At 48.9% G+C, this 17472-nt stretch overlaps 1 long non-coding RNA gene across 1 annotated transcript in view; it reads right to left on the reverse strand.

Annotated features, from left to right (window-relative positions):
* Nucleotides 1–7400: 7400 nt before the first annotated feature.
* Nucleotides 7401–17472, reverse strand: part of LOC141417824 (uncharacterized) — a 38864-nt gene continuing 28792 nt past the window's right edge. The window contains exon 2 of the long non-coding RNA XR_012442430.1: nucleotides 7401–10937. This is a non-coding gene — a long non-coding RNA (uncharacterized lncRNA). The remainder of the gene's footprint in view (nucleotides 10938–17472) is intronic.

Consider the following 17472-nt stretch of genomic DNA (forward strand, 5'->3'; position numbering starts at 1 on the left):
CATAGCCCTGTGGGGGACATTCCACACCCAAACTATGACAGGTCACTTTCCATTTTCCCTTTGGTGGATTTAGCCCAGCGTACCTGCTCCCACCTCCTCGCCTCTGTCTTTAGTTGTAGGACCCGGTCACCCATCCCTGGCGGGACCTCTTCCCCACCCACTTGGAGGATGCTCAGATGCCCCAGCTCTGCCCTGCCTAGGGAACACCACGGGCCAAAGTGAGGGTGACCAGGTCCAGGACTTTCTGAGCAGTCCTGGCTCTGGTTGGCAGCACCCCCACCATCATTTCCAGGTTCCCCAGAGCCACTGCTGGGCCAGTTCCTTGTGGCCTTCCTGGCAGCGCCTGTCCGTGCACGCACAACCTCCCTTCCCCTGAGGATGTGAGCAATTTTCTAAACCTTCCCGGGACCTGCGTTTTCTCCCCGCTTCCCAGTTGGCCCTGTCACCCCACTAGCCAGGTGACCTTAAGGAGGCCCGTCAAGCCGGGATGGAGCACCTCAGTGTGGGTCGCCCTGGTGTGGCCCCGCAACGAGATTTTAAACACCTGCTCTGTGGAAGGTCATATTCCCCTTGCCCCGAACCTTCATGGTGGGATGGGGGTCAGACATGGGTTCCATCCAAGATGGCGAGATGGGTTCCATCCAAGATGGCAGGCTCACACGTGGCTTAGCTATGAGAACCGGCACTTCCGGTTTTGATTAGACAATTTGGACACAATGCCACCTGAGCAGCTGAATGGAGCTGGTCCCTGTCACAAGTCACTTGGGACATGAAAGGTCTCTTATAACCACCCCACGGGACACATAGTGCTGTCTCTTAATATTGAGTCAGAGGAGTTAGGTGACTTGGCCACAGTCACACAGCGCAGGTCTGGATTCAAAGCCAGACCTGCTGAGGTTCAGGCTCCCTGGGCACTGATCCTGGTCTGTGTCCCTTGTGCTGTCCCATCCATGTACTGGGTAGGCTCAGATGGCGGGCCGAGAAGAGACATTTTGTTTTATTTATTTATTCTTGTAGTGCGGGACATGAAGTTAGGACTGGCACAAGCTAAGCAAGGATTTTGCTACTGAGCTACATTCTCAGCCCTTGATCTTTTGAGACAGATCTCCTTAGGTAGCCCAGGCTGGCCTCGAACTCCTTGCTCTTGCTGCCTCTGCCTCCCAAGTGCTGGGATTACAGACGTGCACCACCTCATCTGGCACTAAGAAGTGACGTTTCAAAAGCTGTCTTGTCTTTACCTGCTTTAAAAAAAGACATCACTTTGCAACTCTGCAAGTGTCACAACTGTATCGATCCCGACAAGCACAGTGCACACAGGACAGAGCTGTGACGTCTCAAGGAGCCAGCCATGCTGGTGGGTGGCAGCTCTCGTTGTACCTGGGTGTCTGCCGCTGCCCGTCCTCCTCCATACCATGATGAGGGCGGCGCTCACACACAGGCCTGAGTAGCTGACAGGTACCTCTTCACCTTTGCCGAAGTGACTATGTCCCAAGTAACTGTGCTGTAAACTGAAGGGATGACACCCAGTTTCAGAGAACCCCAGAATGGGGCAAGTCAAGATCCCACAAGGCTGGGTATGCTAGTACACGCTTGTAATCCCCAAGAGGTAGGAGGTCCACGAGTTCTAGGCCAGCCTGGGCTACAGGGTGAGACTCTGTCTCCAACAGCAGAAAAGAGCCTGGAGGAAGGCCTCCTGGCCAGGTCCCTCCTGGGATCCAGCAGAAACCTCTGCTCTGGACCTCTGACCTGGTCCATCTCCCCCTCCGACTGCCCAGAAGCCCTCTTCTGCAGACAGGGCTGCAGACCCCTGGCTTTTGGCTGCTGGCTGCCCTGCTCCTGGGCCTGGGGCCTGGCTGTCTGACAGTGGTCCACCTGTGGAGCAGCGGGACTGGGGGCTGCGGCCTCGCTGATTGAAGTAAGGGCAGCACAATTGATGAGGCACTAATGAGTTCAGGTACCACCAGGGCATCACCTGGAGAGACGCTGGAACCCGAGAGATATTGGGTCACTCTAAGGATTTTCTGTATTAAATGTTAATGCTAAGTGGCAGATTCTTAAAATTTATGCCAAATTTGCTCCGTTGGGGTCCAGGAAGCCCTGTTCCCTCCTGGCTCTTGGGGCAGGGGTGCCCGGTGTGGGCGGGCTGCTGGCTGACCGGGACTCCCAGCTCACAGGGGGTGCTATGCCTGTGTCCCTGTTACTCGTCATCCTCTGCGGCCTGGAGTGCACACGCAGTGGTGAGGATGCAGGTGGTGGCCACACCTCAGCTTCTGGAGCAGTCCAGCTCAGGAGCTCAGCCAGGGTCCCGGTCATGGCCACAGTCACAGGCTGAGCTGAGTTCAAATCCCACTCTTCTCAGAGCCCTGCAGAGAGCTTTGGGGCACGTCAAGAAACGGGATGTTGGCATCTGTGAGCATGGCAGAGTTAAGGGACGTGTGGTGACTGCTTGCTTAGGGCTTGCACACAGTAGGTGCTCAGAGGTGGGCATCCTGCAAGTGGAGCCCTCGGAGCCTCACACCTTGGGCCAAGGCTGGGGCTAAGCCCAGCCCATCTGTGACCGCTCCACCTGGAAGCAAACTCCGGTGGGAGTCCAAGGTGGGGTGTTGTGGGGTCCTCCACCGTCGAGGGGCTCCTGGTCAGTGTCCACTCGCTTCATGGTCAACACCAGCATTGACAATCCCCAAATATCAGGGGAATCTTGGGAAGGCTCAGAAGACCTGATTATTTGATTTCTTCTGAAGGGATCTACGGGAGCCACAGGGTGGCTGTGTCCACTCACGAAGTGAATTGGGCGGTTTGAGACTCCACGTCCCCCGCACGGTGTGTGCTCAGCAGAGAAGTAATGAAGATTTTCAAACACAAACTCCACATGCAAGTGGTTACCACGTCTGTGAGACATGTCCCTGTCACTACTCAACAGGGAGATGTAGCTCAAAGTATAATAAGATGTTGCCCGACACTTTAATGGCGATTAATAAAATAAACAGCCGAGCGCCGGTGGCTACGCCTATAATCCCAGCTACTCAGGAGGCAGAGACCAGGAGGATTGTGGTTCAAAGCCAGCCCTGTGCAAATATAGTTCCACAAGACCCTATCTCAAAAAAAAAACCCTTCACCAAAGAAGGGCTGGTGTGGCTTAAGGTGAAGGCCCTGAGTTCAAACCCCCGTAGTACAAAAAAAAAAAAAAAAAGACTAAATAAATAAAAATTAAAAAGTAAAATAAAATAGATAGAGATCATGAGTACTGGTGAGGAGGCAGAGAAAGGGGAAGGGGAAGTGAGAGTGTGTCCTGGTGCAGCCATTATGGGAACCAAGATGGAGGTTCTGATCCAGAGGTTCATGTGACCTGTCACCCAAAGGAACCGAAGTCAGGGTCTCAGAAACGCCTGTGCTCACTCCTGTGGTCATGGCAGCATCGTGTACTAAATCCTCAAGATCTGGAAGCCACCAGGGTTCATGAATGAATAAAGAAAATGTCACACGTGCACACACGCACACATGCACACAACCAGAGCTCCTTAAATAGAAGGAAATCCCGACATTTGTGACCACAGGCTGAATCCGGAGGATGTGGTGCTAAGCAAACCAAGCCAGGCACAGAAAGACAAACACCTTCCTGATCTTACTTAAACATGGGGTCTGAAGTAGTCAAACCAACTGGGCACCGCGGCTCGTGCCTGTCACCCCAGCTACTCGGGAGGCTGAGATCAGGAGGATCTCGGTTCAGGGCCAACCCCAGGCAAATAGTTCACAAGACCCTGTCTCAGAAATCTCCAGAGCAAAATGGACTGGGGGGTGTGGCTCAAGTGGGAGGGTGCTTGCTTTGCAAGTGTGAAGCCCTGAGTTCAAACCCCGGCCCCACCAAAAATAAATACGTAAATAAAAATTTTAAAAAAGATAAGTCACGCTACAGAAACCTGGCAGTTAAATGCTGTTTTACACTTGAAATCTGCTAGCGGGCGGATCTTCTGTGACATGGCCCTTCCATGTCACCAAAGGGTGGGGAGGGGGTCGTGGGAGGTGACAGAGAGACACCTGGTCCTGGAGGTGGTGATGGCTTTCACGAGTCTGCACTTCCTCTTAAGTAAATAGAGCATTTTACCTACCAACCAGACCTCAGTAAAGTGTCTTTTTTAAGTAAAAAAGACAAACTACTCGGTTTTTATTAGCACATGATAGCTGTTCAAGGGGTGTCATTGTGACATTTCCACATATATTTGGCTCATCCCCTCCGTTACTCTCTCTCCTCCCCCATGCCCTTTCTTAAATGACCTTGACAGGTTTCAATGCTCCATATTCATACCTGTGTGGACTCAGCCCTATTCACCTCTTCATCCACCCTCCCTCCTGCGCTTGCCCTCCCCCTAACACGGCCTGCTCTACACTCCTGGCCCTCACTGTTTAGGTCTCTGTCACTGTTCAGTGGGGTTTGCCTTGGTTGTTTAGCTATTTTTTTTCTTTTCCTTTTTTGGCGGTACTGGGATTTGAACTCAGGGCCTGTGCTTGCTAAGTAGGTGCTCTACCACTAGAACTATCCCTCCAGCCCTTTTTGCTTTAGTGTTTTTTCAGGCAGCATCAGGTGCTTTTGCCTGGGACCAGCCTCAGATGGGAAATCTTCCCATCTCCGCCTCCTGTGTAGCTGGGATTATAGGCGTGAGCCACCACACCCAGCCCAGGAAATGCAAATTAAATGAAATAAATTTGTCACCCATCAAATGGACAAGCTTTTAAATGCCTGACAATATCAGGTGCTGGCGAGAATTGAGCGGTGAATGCTTTGGAGCACTCAACAGTGACTTTTAGGATGAGAATGCAGCCCTGCAACCCAGCCATCTCCTTTCTGTCTTAGCCACCCTGGAGAAACATCACGGAGACAGCATTCGCGGCAGCAGAAGCATAAATGCCCATCCATTCCGAAATGTCTAAGCAGATCACAGCATCTTCACAGCGTGCAGTTTTTCGTACAGCAATTTTTAAAAACCGACTTGGATCTATATATATGCAAATAGATCTCTAAGAGGTATGGTCGGGTTTAAAAAAAACCCAAATTTGCAGAACACTGTGTCTCTTATGTAAAAAAAAAAAAGTCAACGAAACTCATCAATAACAACTCTCCGTCGTTTCAATGGACTTCAAGCGTGTGCTGCAAAATACAGGGGGAAAAGTCAGAAAAATGATAGAGGAACTAGGGCTGGTGGAATGGCTCAAGCGGTAGAGCACTTGTCTAGCTTGTCTGGCAAGCCTCACAAGTGTGAGGCCCTGAGTTCGAGCCCCAGTACCTTCAGAGAAAGAAAAAATACAAACCCAGTGTTTACCTGTCACAGAATGGAAAAGGGGTGACCTTGGATTCAGGGCCTGGGGACTTTTGGGGATTTTGAGCAAGTGTGCCCCGTGAATAAGAGGTGATAACTTTGAGAGGTGGAGCGGGTGGGGAGAGGTCTTGTGTGTAGGGGATCTTGGCATAAGTAAAGGAGAAGTTGAGAGAATGGCTGGGTGAGATGCCAGCCAGAGGTTCCCTGAGCAGATCCCCGCTGGGGCTGCCGAGGGGCACAGAGAAGAGGACAGTGCGAAAGCCACAGAGCTTGGGTCCCCAGAGGGCCACCGGGCAGGACCGGGCGAGGTGTTGGAGGACGCTTTGTCCTGGACACATAGAGATGGAGTTTCCAGCGGGGACAATCAGCCCAGGCTCTTCACACGGTCCTCCTCTTCTTCCCTGCAAGCAGATCCGGGTGCTCCAACAGGAAGTCTTGATTATTTTTGCCTGCGGATCTAGAATTAAAAATCAGTGCCCCAGCTGGGCACAGGTGGCTCCTGCCTGTAATCACGCCTAGAGATCAGGAGAATGGCAGTTCACAGCCAGCCTGGACAAAGTTTTTGAGACTCTATCTAGAAAAATCCCCATCACAAAAAAAGGCTGGTGGAGAGGCTCAAGCTGTAGGCCCACAGTTCAAACCCCAGTACTGCAAAAAAAAAAAAAAAAAGAAAAAAAATCAGTGCCCCAAGTCAGGCATAGTGCACACTTGTAATCCTAGCATTTGGGAAGTGCAGGCAGGAGGGTTGAGAGTTCAATTCCAGCCTGGACTACAGAGTGAGACTGTCGAAAAACAGGAAAAAAATCAGTGCCACTGCTGCTATGCCCTCCAAGGCGTCCTGCAGAGGACGTGGGCTCTGGTCTCACAGGCTTTGCTGAAGTGTGCCACCACAGCACAGCTCTGTCCTCCCTGCCACCGGGCCACCTGCTTCTTCTGCAAGGCCACACTCAGGGGCTCTCGGCTGCAGTCCTCAGCCTTACCTGGTGGATCCACCATTGCAGCCACATGTCCAGCCCTCAGGCCTGGGCTCAGCAGCCCTGCACAGGGCTGGGTCAGCGAACTGCTCAGGAGCACAGAACGCCTGTCACCCCCTCTGAGGCTCCAGGGATGTAAGCTTTGGTGTTGGACTTTCCTCCCATGCCACTTTGTGCACCCCCAGACTTGCCTTTGGGGTTACTGGGGACTGAGCAAAGTCATGCTTGTGCATTAAGGATCCCTCACCCCGTGCATGCACTCGAGAGGGGACAGCAGTGGTCAGTGATAAAGATGCAAAGAACACATTTCCCCTCGCCTGAGCACACAGCAAACCGTCGCGGGATGTGGAAGTGGCTTGTGGTGACACCTGACAGAATAATTCACCTTTCGTGTGATGGACAAGAAAAGCTCTAATTTAATTCAGGAGCTCTTTCCCATCCTGGGTTTTTTTTCGGGGAGGGGGCGATGATATTTTTGTTTGTTTGTTTTGGGGTTTGTTTATTGTTGCTGTTGTTTTGAGATAGGGTCTACCTATCTTGCCTGTGCTGGCCTTGAACTCTCAAGCCTCCTGCCTCGGCCTCCTGAGTAGCTGGGATTACAGGCGTGAGCCACCATGCCTGGCTAGACCTGCCTTCCATCAGCATGGGAGAAACCGGGAGACCATTCTGTATGCTAGTGTGTGCACGCATGTGTGTGTGTTTTACATTTTTTAATTCTTTGGCGAGCCTGTTGAGGGAATGAGAGATTTTACAGGCCTAGGAACACGAGAGTCACAGAAGGTTGAGCAGTCATGGACACTTTTTGAGAAAGCCTATTTTCTGTTTCTCAGACAGAATCATGAGCTTGCAAAACGGGGCTTCAGTTTTAAGCCTCTTGCTCCACAGGCCATGCTGCTGTGAGAACCACGGGCTTTGCGGGGAGGGGTGGGGTGTGCAGTGTCCCCCGGGGGTGGGGAGAATTCCTGCACCTGACTTAGAGGCTTAGCTGACTAAGTCCCAGCACACACCAATCTCCACCCTACGTGCATCCTTCTGTCCCTGGCCGGGGGCTGCAGGCAGATCACCAGGGACATTTTCACCTGTAAGAGACGAGAAATGACCTCCATCTAGAAGCTGGTGGCTTTATCCATTTATTGTCCCAGATAACATGGGATCAGGAGAGAGAGAGAGAGATAAAAGACAAAACTGTTTCTGAAAGTTGAAAGTCATACGATGAAACCATTGTCGTCACAATGAAATATATTTAAATTCAATTAAATGAATGATAATATGGTTATAGGCATTTATTTTCTCCTTCTTCTCAATATTTTTTTTGAGACAGGCCCAGGCTGGCCTCGAACTCTCAATCCTCCTGCCTCAGTCTCCTGAGTGCCGAGATTACAGGAGTGCACCAGCATGCTGGGCTCTCTCTCCATGTATTTTTTAAATTAATCTGAAAAGACTTGGAAATAAGGTAAGCTGTTTGTGGCCAGTTATTCGTGGTGTGTGTCTAACACACGACGGAGGGGTCCTGGTTCTGTCAGTGAGAACAGTGGGGCTGGCTCAGGTACAAACAGAGGACGTTCAGGAGGACGGGGACCCCATTTCCCAAAGAAATGGTAGCAGAGGCCGAAAGGTGAGTTTTTGTTTGAAGTTTTCAGGCAAACAATGCTTTTGAAAAAATAAATCCCATCATGTGCTATGTTAATGAATTCTTTAAATTGTTACTAAAAACGCCATTCAAGTAGAGCATAAGTTAGAAATCCTTTCTGACCTTCCCTTTGTCTGGGGATTTCATTTTCCTGTCCTTCAATTTTTAGCTGCTTGGGTTTTTTTTTTATTTTTTTCGTTGTTGTTCTGCCAAAAAAGTAACTTTTCTGCTCAACAGTATATTAATGCAGAATAGAAATAAAGATGCTTTTAAAAAATTCTTTCATGCACAAAAGGAGATGGTTTTCAACAGATAATTTTCCATATTTACATATTTTACCTTAAGCATTTTGTAGACTTTCCCTGGTAGGGAATGAATCAGATTTCTTACACATTTTCAAAATGAACCGACTTTGGCTTCTAAGCCGTTGCAAGGACGGAAATGAATTGGAACTCTTTTTTTCACTTCATTTTCGTATCTTCACCATTTTCTTATTTCACATGGTTTGAAATCAAACGCCCACAGCATTAGTTTTCCTTTCTCAAGAGCAGAGCGAATGTGACTTTTCCGAGGGGTCACAGGGTGCCCTGGGGCTGTGGCTGCTGCTGGCCGCCTGCCTGCTTTCAGCTTGACTGAAGGGCTTGTCACAGCCTCTGTCTCCTAAGAAACCAGCCCCCGGCGGTGGCCGGGATCAGAAGTCCTATGCCAACCCCCCCATCCAGTCCTGGGGTTTGAAAATAAATGTCCCACAAAGACAGTCCTCCCTGAAGTGCCTGTTTGAAATGAGGCTGGAATAATGACTTTCTAAAATGGCTCGTCGTTGAGGTCACCGCCCCCCCTACTTACTGGAACTGAAAGATTGCCAGGGGACACCCCACACACACCCGCATTTCTCATGGGTGAGAAGTCCCAGTAGCCAGGTCAAGGTGACTGCCTGGCCTGGCTGGGGGTGCTGCCAGGTGACAAGAGATGGCTTCCAGCCTAGATGGCTGGCTGGGCTGCCTCCGGTTCTTACAACTCAGGTCACTGAGGCTCTCCAATTCTGAGCACTGGCAGTCCCTAGCTGAAGATGGCTCTTCTCCGCATCGCCCCAAAGCTCACGCAGACCCCTTGAGTTCTAAGCAGTATTTTTGCCCCAGGGAAGCGAGACACACCCGAGTCTTAGCAAAGACAACAGCAAAGAAAACCAAGGGTGCTCCACCCCCAACACCGAGGCACCAAGTGAGAACCAAGAAGCCACAGCTCCGCAGCCACCCACCCCAGCTTGTCTTGCTCCTTTTGCATGGGTCTTTTGTCCACCCCTGCATCCCCAGCACTGTGGCTTCCATGCCTGCAACACTGACTCTCCACTCTGTGACAGGGACGGCTTAGTAGCCTCTCTGGACACTGGGCACCCATCTGTGGTCTCTGTGCCACCTTAGGTCCTGTCACACAGCGACTAAGATCACATCTCTCAGGGGTAGCAAACAATAACAGCTGTGTTCCTGGAATTTAAGTGGTTTGATTGTGACCTTCTCCCCAGACTGGACCAGAATAGCAATTTAGCTGTTTTCCATGGTTCTAAATTAGTACATATTACAATAATTACCCTAGTGACTCCATTCGCAGACCTGGTGCAGTTACAGTGGTCAACTGGGAGCTGGGCGTTAGAAACAGAAAGAACAAGCCACGCATGGTAGCACACGCCTGTAATCTCAGCACTCGGGAGGCGGAGGTAGGACGATCACGAGTTCGAGACTAGCCTGGGCTGATAGGGAGACCCTGTCTCAGAACAAAACAAACAAACAAAACCCAGAATGTACATGTTAAGCGTGCTACTATTTGTTCTGCACAGAGCAGACGCTGCTAGAAAATTTTCCTGGTATCCTTATTTGGAGAAGGCTTCTATGAGGTTGGGGTTTGAGATTTCAAGTCTGGCATATTTTGCAAAGGTTTTTATCTCATTCAAGCGGCTTCTTTTAACCCTTGGCAATGATTTTGAAGAGGCGGGGCATACGAAGACAGACTTGAGTATTTTGTAAACCACCAAAAGCTGATTTATCAAAAGAGTGCTTTTTCTACCCTAAATGCCCTCTGTCAAACTCATCCCTTTATTCTGGGTGCTGGAGAACGCGCCAGGTCTGGTCCTCACATTCTCAAAGTTGCAGTGATGCCTCCTTTTCTGTTTTAATATATTTCACCTCTCTGAAGCAGGCTGATCAGAAGCTCACAAGGAAAACCGATGCCCTTTCCCGCAGCTAAATTAACCAGAGTCACGTAGAAAACAATCCGAGCCTTGTAGGAAGGGAAGCCATTAAAATGTGCCCAGAGCGATGGAGTGCACCCAATCCGGCAGCCTGGCTGGCTAGGCAGCAGCAGACAGGAGGCTGCTCTGGGATGGAAGGGGGCCTTGTTGTAGAGTCACAATTAAAATCAGCTCTTCTGCCAAAAAATAAAAAGGGAGGAGGGAAGAAGGAGAACATCAAAGACAGATTGAAATGTGTAATTCGTAATAAGAGTGGTCTCCTCTTGAACTGGAGCCTGCAGCCATCCACGGCCCCCTTGTTAATGAGAAATTTTGACCTCTGGTTTGTAAGTTAAACTTGTAATCCCAGCTAATGAAGGTAAAATCACTTCCAACTTGGATCTGTTTTTCCTTCCTCTGCTCTGCACAGTGGGGCTGGGACCAGATTGCTTCTTGCAATGGTGAGGGGTGCTGATGGCCATTCTGAAGGGTTTGGACTGTTATTTTATTGTGACCTCCGTATCGATAAGAGTGACAGTTGCAGGGAGGGGTAAGCCGGGCACCTTACACATGGCTTTATTTCTTTAGCATCTCACTCAGCTCCATGTCGGCAAACAAACCTCTAGCTCAGTGCTCCTCCTGGTAGGAAGGAATGCATATTTGTGGAACAAATCCTGGAGAAAAGACCATTTTGGGGTGCTGTGAGCTTGGAGGGAGGACGACACAGCAAAGAAATGTGAATCCAAGCCAGGCAGAGCTGAAGGGTCTAAGCTGCTCGACTTCCAGCTTCATGAGAACTGGGGACAAGGGAAAGAAAAGACATTGTAAGAAGCTGGACCCAGTTGGGGAGCCAGAGGGCTTTCTCCTGGTGACAGGCTAGAGCTGTGAGAAATGGGCTAAAAGAATGACCCTATTTTAACCGTGGGAGGGCAGAAGTTGGGTATGGGCTATCGTTTTGTCTGGAAGGGATGGTTGTTGACACTCTGTGCAGTACTCGGACTGAATTCTCTCATGTTTCCCAGATTACTTCGTAAATTCTCTTTGCTTCTGATTGGGCAAAAAATATTAGTCCATTTTCTGCCATTTGGGGCACCATCCGTTTGCGGATGGGCTATTTTGAGGGGGAACCTCTCCCTGTAAGTGAGACTGTCTCTTGAGGACACAGGACCCACTCTGCATCCTACACCGCCTTTACAGGGAGTGGGGGGTTGGGGACATCTGCCCCTTCTGCTGTTGGGGTCTTGGTGACAATTTTAAGCCCCAATTATTCAGAAAATGAGGTCCCTTTTTCTCCCCCTCCTCTTTCTGATACCGGACATCCTCACCCCACTCACACCCCTTGCCGTGCATTCCCTAAAAGGTTTCCAGCCCCTTCTTCAAGGTATCTGTGAGTGGAGGGTGTTTGAAAACCCCTGAGTCCTGTCATTTTTGTGGACTTCTTGTGTCTCTCTTGGGTTTTCATTACCCGAAGCAAAGCGTTTCTGCATCTGTCCCGTGTGTGTGACCCCCTTGCCCCAACACCGGGCTGGAGAAGTCACTGACCGGTGCTCGAAGTGAGGACATCTGGGGCCTGAGGGTGGCCAGTTAGACCTTACTACAAACAACAGCACATTCTCCACAAAAAATGAGGGCAGGAATCGAATTTTTTTCTCTACATCTGAGCATGTTCGTCAACAAGTGGTGCAAATGCCACAGCGAGTGTTTTCTGGTGGCGTTTACCTGGCACCTTGAGTGGCCTGTTGAGAGGGACCAGGGATATAATCTTAGTTTATTAAGTGCAGAAGCATTTTTCTTTGTTTCTATTCTTTTAATTCAAAGTGAAACAACTCAGCATGCAAAACTAAAATTAGCTGGGCAGAAAAAGAGAAAAAAAAGAGGTGTAAGTGAACAAACAGGCAGCTCCATTAGCGGGGATAGGTTATAGGGTCCCTTGCTGCTCCTCAGACAGCGGCCTATTAAAACTGGTAATGTCCCCTGTCAGCGACGCCCCCGGCAAAGAAAGAAGGCTGAGGCAGGCCTATTTCGCATGCGTCAGACACAAGAATTAAATAGACCAGTGTTCCCTGAAAGACTGAAGTACATCTCTTTCTGACGTTCATCTTAGGCAAAAATTCATTGATCTCAGAATATCCCTTGGCAATTATAAAATATTAAATCCAAGTCACACTTTTCTCCTTGGCTTAATTTTTTTCTCTTTTCATAGCTTTCTATTTGATCAATTTTAACAAGTTAGAAATAGCATCTACTAATAAAAGTACAGAGTTTAAAAGTTGGTTCTTTTTGACATTCTTTCCCTTTTTTTTTAGAGTTTGCATTAACTTTGTGTTTCATAAAATGACTTGAGTGCTATTTCAACAAGCAGAAAAAGTGTGGGTGAGCTGAAAGGCTCTTCATTGAGAATGCTGTTCATTAAAACACAGCCTGATTTTAAAGATTTTTTTTTTAACCAAATGCTCCCAAAACCTTCTTATTGTTTTGTCATCCTTTATTCCAAAATTACCATGTCATTGAATCTGGAAGGATCTGGGAAGGCTAAAGGTTTGACTACACTCCAGTGAGATTTACAAAAGGTGTATATCCTTCCCCATTTTTATGCATATGTAATTTTTTCAACGTTTGATGTTTGTTAATTCAGAATATAACATAAATGCTACGTAGGTACACGGAATAAAAATGCAGAATTTGGGGACCCTGTTTTCACTAGAATATCAGTATGAAACTTGTCTAGGGAAAACATTACGTCATTGTAACTTCACTTCTCCTTTCCATAAATTATGAGAATATTCCCCCCAAATTTACAAATCTATTTTTATAGACTGTAGAATCATTTTATATGAAAAAAATAAATCCTTCTGAAAAGATATAGTCTGTGGTGATTCCTTCCCCTGGCCCCCACATTTAGGTTTTTCTTGGGGAAGTGATATTTCTGAATTGACCAACAAATAACAATTCCTTTGTTAAATGCTTTATTCGTAACTTGCTTAATTCCTCCCAGAAATCTGTGAGATCGTGGGCTCGTCTCCACTTTCCAGATCCAGAAGGATTCAGCAACTTCCCTTCCCGGCCAGCCAGGCCAGTCCTTCTGGGGACTTTGCATGGCAAGAGCAGAAAGAAAGGAAGAGCGAGAGGTCAGGGTGAAGACAGAGAGGCCTGGGCAACAGTGCTGCAGTGTGTGGAAAATTCCAGACCCGACCTGGAGAGCGCGGGCAGGATTAAGGCGCCATGTAGGAAACTGTGTCTCTCCTTTCCAGCCCCAGGATGGCAGGGTGAACTTGGCTCTCATTGAAATTATATGCAGGCTGATGGATTGCCTTCCTTTGTCTGAAACACTGCCCTAAGACTGGACCATAGGGTGATGGCTTTATAAGCACAGTAGTTATTCTGAGTGGCCAATTATAAACAGTTCAAAGAGAATTCAAAATAGAGTTTTGAAGACTCAAAGCCCGGTGGTTTCTAGGTTCCTAATAGGCCTTACTGGGTTTGGATAGAAGCCTCGGGTAGGGAAAGTTCTCTCTGGCTGCCACTGTCATCCTCCACCTATTCCTGTTCTTTCATGCCTCCTCCTCTGTCTTCCCATGCAATCATCATGAATCAGTTTCCCTTCTGAGGGGGAAAGAATTTGACCCCTGAGTAGACGATGAGTGCTATTGGTTCCAAACTGTACCCTGAGCCACGTGTCACAATGAACTGCTGAGACCAAGGCCAGTGTGCAGCTGAGGTGGAGTCACTCATCTCTGGGCCTCCCACAGTGGTGTCCCCTTTCTAAGTCACCAGCTCCCTCGTGTGCCTGCTCGGACTGTTTCTGTCACTCTTAGTACATGGCTTGACTTGGATGTGTTCAGGAAGGTCTGTTGAGTAGACAGATGAGTGGATGGACGGATGGATGGATGGATATGTGGACAGAAAAGATGTCTAGATGGCTGGATGAATAGAAGAAAGGAAGGATGGGCAGATGGATGGGTGGGTAGATGGATGGATGGATGGATGGATGAACAGAAGATAGCTGGCTGACTGGATGGATAGAACAAAGGATGGGTGGATGGGTGGATGGATAGAAAGATGGACAAATGGACAGAAAGGTGAATGAATGGGTAGATGTTGCTAGTGGAGTGGCTCAAGCAGTAGAGTGGCAGCTTAGCAAATGTGAGACTCTGAGTTCAAACCCCAGTGCTGCCAAAAATAAATAAATAAATGAACGGGTAGATGGATGAATAGAAGAAAGTATGGGCAGATGGTTGGATGAATGGATAGATGGATGAGTGGACAGATGGAGAAACAGAAAGATTGGAGGATAGTTGACAGCATCTCATAAACATCAGGAACTGAATATACTGGCCTCCAAGGAGCATAGAATTTTTGAAACAAGCTTTGCACAAAGAAACGTGACCCCAAATTAGGCCTTCTCAGATACACTTCTGACCACTTGCTCTGACCCATTCATCTGGATCCTGGGATGCACCCCAGACTTACATGACCAGAAATGTACCCTTTGGGGAGGCACCCCAGGACATTCCAGTGGTGGAGCCCATTGCCTTCTACAGGCAGGAGTTCAAGACAGGGAGGCCGGTCCACTGAGGTGGGGTGGAATGCCACCTTCACCTGGTCTCAGCAGCTGTACCTCCTTTCTGCTCTCTGCACCAGGCAAGGCAGTCCAGGACCCAGCCCAGCCCTCCCTGCCACCAAACAGAGTCTGTGTCCCACAGCCTCACCCATCTCAGCAGCAGGCTCACTGCTTATGCCCTAGGAGCAGGGCAGGGGGGGTGCACCTTGCAGCTTTGCCTGGCCTCCCAGCCACTCTGGGTGCAGTTTGTGCATGCAGATTAGCCACAGAACCATCTGTTACCTCCCAAAAAAGAGGGCTCTTCTCCCCAGGTTTCATTCCTTCTGGAAGTGGTTCCTGGAATGTAGAAGCTGTTGTGTGGACTAAAAAGTTGTTTCTTCTTGGGTGGAGCCTCAGTGGTTTCATCTGTACAATGGGGGTAAAAATGATAACCTCGTCTTGCTCAGAAGGCTGGTGGTTGCTTCAAATCACCTTATCAAAATGAGAGCTGGACTAGCAGAGTGCCTCACATGGTAGAGCGCCTGCCTAGCAAGCACGAGGTCCTGAGTTAAAACCCCAGTGCTGCCATTGAGACAGAGAGAGAGGAGAGAGAGCTGTTTACAAGCCTTGTGGTGCACAAACTTGTATTCTACGAACATGTGCAATTTTAACCTTGAATCCCAAAGTATAATAGGATTGGTTGATATCAGGGGGATTTTGTTCTTCCATTGATGGGGCTGAGGGATGCTGGTCTCCTCCAATCTGAACCTTGGAAAACAAAAGGACCCCTTAGAACTCAGTGTGCAGCAAAATTTTGCACATCAGTTCTCCGGTTTGTTTGGTTTTTTCCAGTACTGGGGATTCAAGTCAGGGTCTTGCCTTAGCTGAGGAGGTGGTCTACCACTTGCCGGTCTCCAGCTTTAAATGCTTGATTCTTTTAGTATATTAGGAATTTGATCTGGTTAGTGATCACTGCACTCACATTCCTGTAAAATACAACACTGGTCACTGTCTGTCTCCCTCTTTCTTTCTGACTCTGTCTCTCCATCTCTCTCTCTCTCTCTCTCTCTCTCTCTCTCTCTGTCTCTCTGACTCTGTCTGTATGTCTCTGTGTCCGATACAGATTTGAGGTAGCCAAAAAGGTCCACCCATTTCCAGCCCATGTTAACATGACGTTATTTCTCAAGCATAGCAAGTTTCTGGAAAACCCCAAATCTTTCAGTCTGAACCTCGACAATATTGTCGTTAAGATCTGTAAAGAACACTTTGCTGAACTTTATCCCCCGCTAACGACATCCTTATTTTGAAGGTCGCGCAGTGACCTGAGAATAACCTTGCTCTTACCTGGATCTCTGATCCGTGGGTTGGTGTTCGGAAAGGCTCTCTCCTTCTGACTTGCAGCAGCTAAATGAGCTGCAGCCCCTTCAGCTATACTCATAAAAATTTGCTTCCAGACAACATGGTCTGTTTATTGTGTAATAATCGAAATGGCTCTAAATTGAAGTGATTGCTGAACACTTAGGAATTGCGTTAACCTCTTCAGTGCTAAGTGTTTCCCGTTGCCTCTCAGCTCCGACGTGTGTGGTGCAAGCACGTCTCTGTCACTGGACCTCCCAGGATCGGGGGGCCACAGGGAAGTAAAGTCCCTTGGGCCAAGTGATGCCCTGATGGCAGGCTGGACCCTACTTGCACCCTACTAGCCAGAAAAGCATCCTGTTTTGAAGGTGACAGAGTGGGATCTGTCCTTGAGGGGCTGGATTGTCCCAGCTTGGCTCATGAGGCCCCCCGTCCCCTGATGTGTGGATGGCATTTTTTTTGGAACAGACTCAGAGCATGAATTCTCCAAAGAGCAGTGGAGCTAACTTGGCAGTGCTGAGAAGTTGTGAGCTCCTAGTCCCATCTGTCCCCACCCAGGAGACCTTGCTGCGGTGGCCTTGGCATCCCTGGGCCCTGCCTCCCCTGCTCCTTGGAGCTGCAGGCCCGGGAAGGAAGAGTTAACCAGAAATGGAGCGGGATGGCTCCAGGGCAGGCAGCCTCGCTGCCGAACAGAGCAGCATTCGTGCGAAGGCAAGTCATTTCCCGAAACACTGCAGACGCACGGCCTGGGGCAGTCTAAAACCTTTGGAGACCAAAATGGCTCGCAGGGGTTGGAAGTAATAAGGTGTTTTTCCCTTCTTTCTTCTTCACCGAGATTCTGGGAGCTTGCGGTGCCTGGCTGGGGACAATGGTGCCGGGTTTGCGTTTTCTATGGGTATTAAGATCCTTTATACTGTGACATTTTTAAGATTGGTTATCCTGTAGTTTGGTGTTCAATTGAAGTTGTTTGTTTTGAATTGAATTCTTTCATTTTTCAAATGGATAAAAAAAAATAATAAAAGGCAGTGCTGTGGCGTAGGGCAGCACCGACTTCCCGAAGGGTGTGTGAGCACAGGTCTGTGCCACCCCCGGACCTTGGCAGAAAATAGCCAGGGAGGAACATGACCTAGTTCCCTATTGGAAAATCTGCGGGGAATCTTTGGAGACTTACAAAACTTGGAGGTACGGGGTCGTCTCCATTGCATCTGGAGAGAAATGCTGGGTTCTCCCAGAACTGTTGTACATCGGATCCTGTGTTCCTCCTAGTCTTTAATCGTGGCTACTCCTTCTATACGGCAGCAGAACTGGCTTCCAGCCAGCAAATGACCCAGTGGCGGCGGGCCAGCGGCCACCAACACGACATCTGTTAACTCTTTGTCAAACGCCCTCTCCTTTTCCCAACAGCCATTGGTTAATTACAGAGACCTGAGAGTCTC

The sequence above is a fragment of the Castor canadensis genome, chromosome 16 (assembly GCF_047511655.1).
Source record: "Castor canadensis chromosome 16, mCasCan1.hap1v2, whole genome shotgun sequence".
Classification (NCBI taxonomy): Eukaryota; Metazoa; Chordata; class Mammalia; order Rodentia; family Castoridae; genus Castor; species Castor canadensis.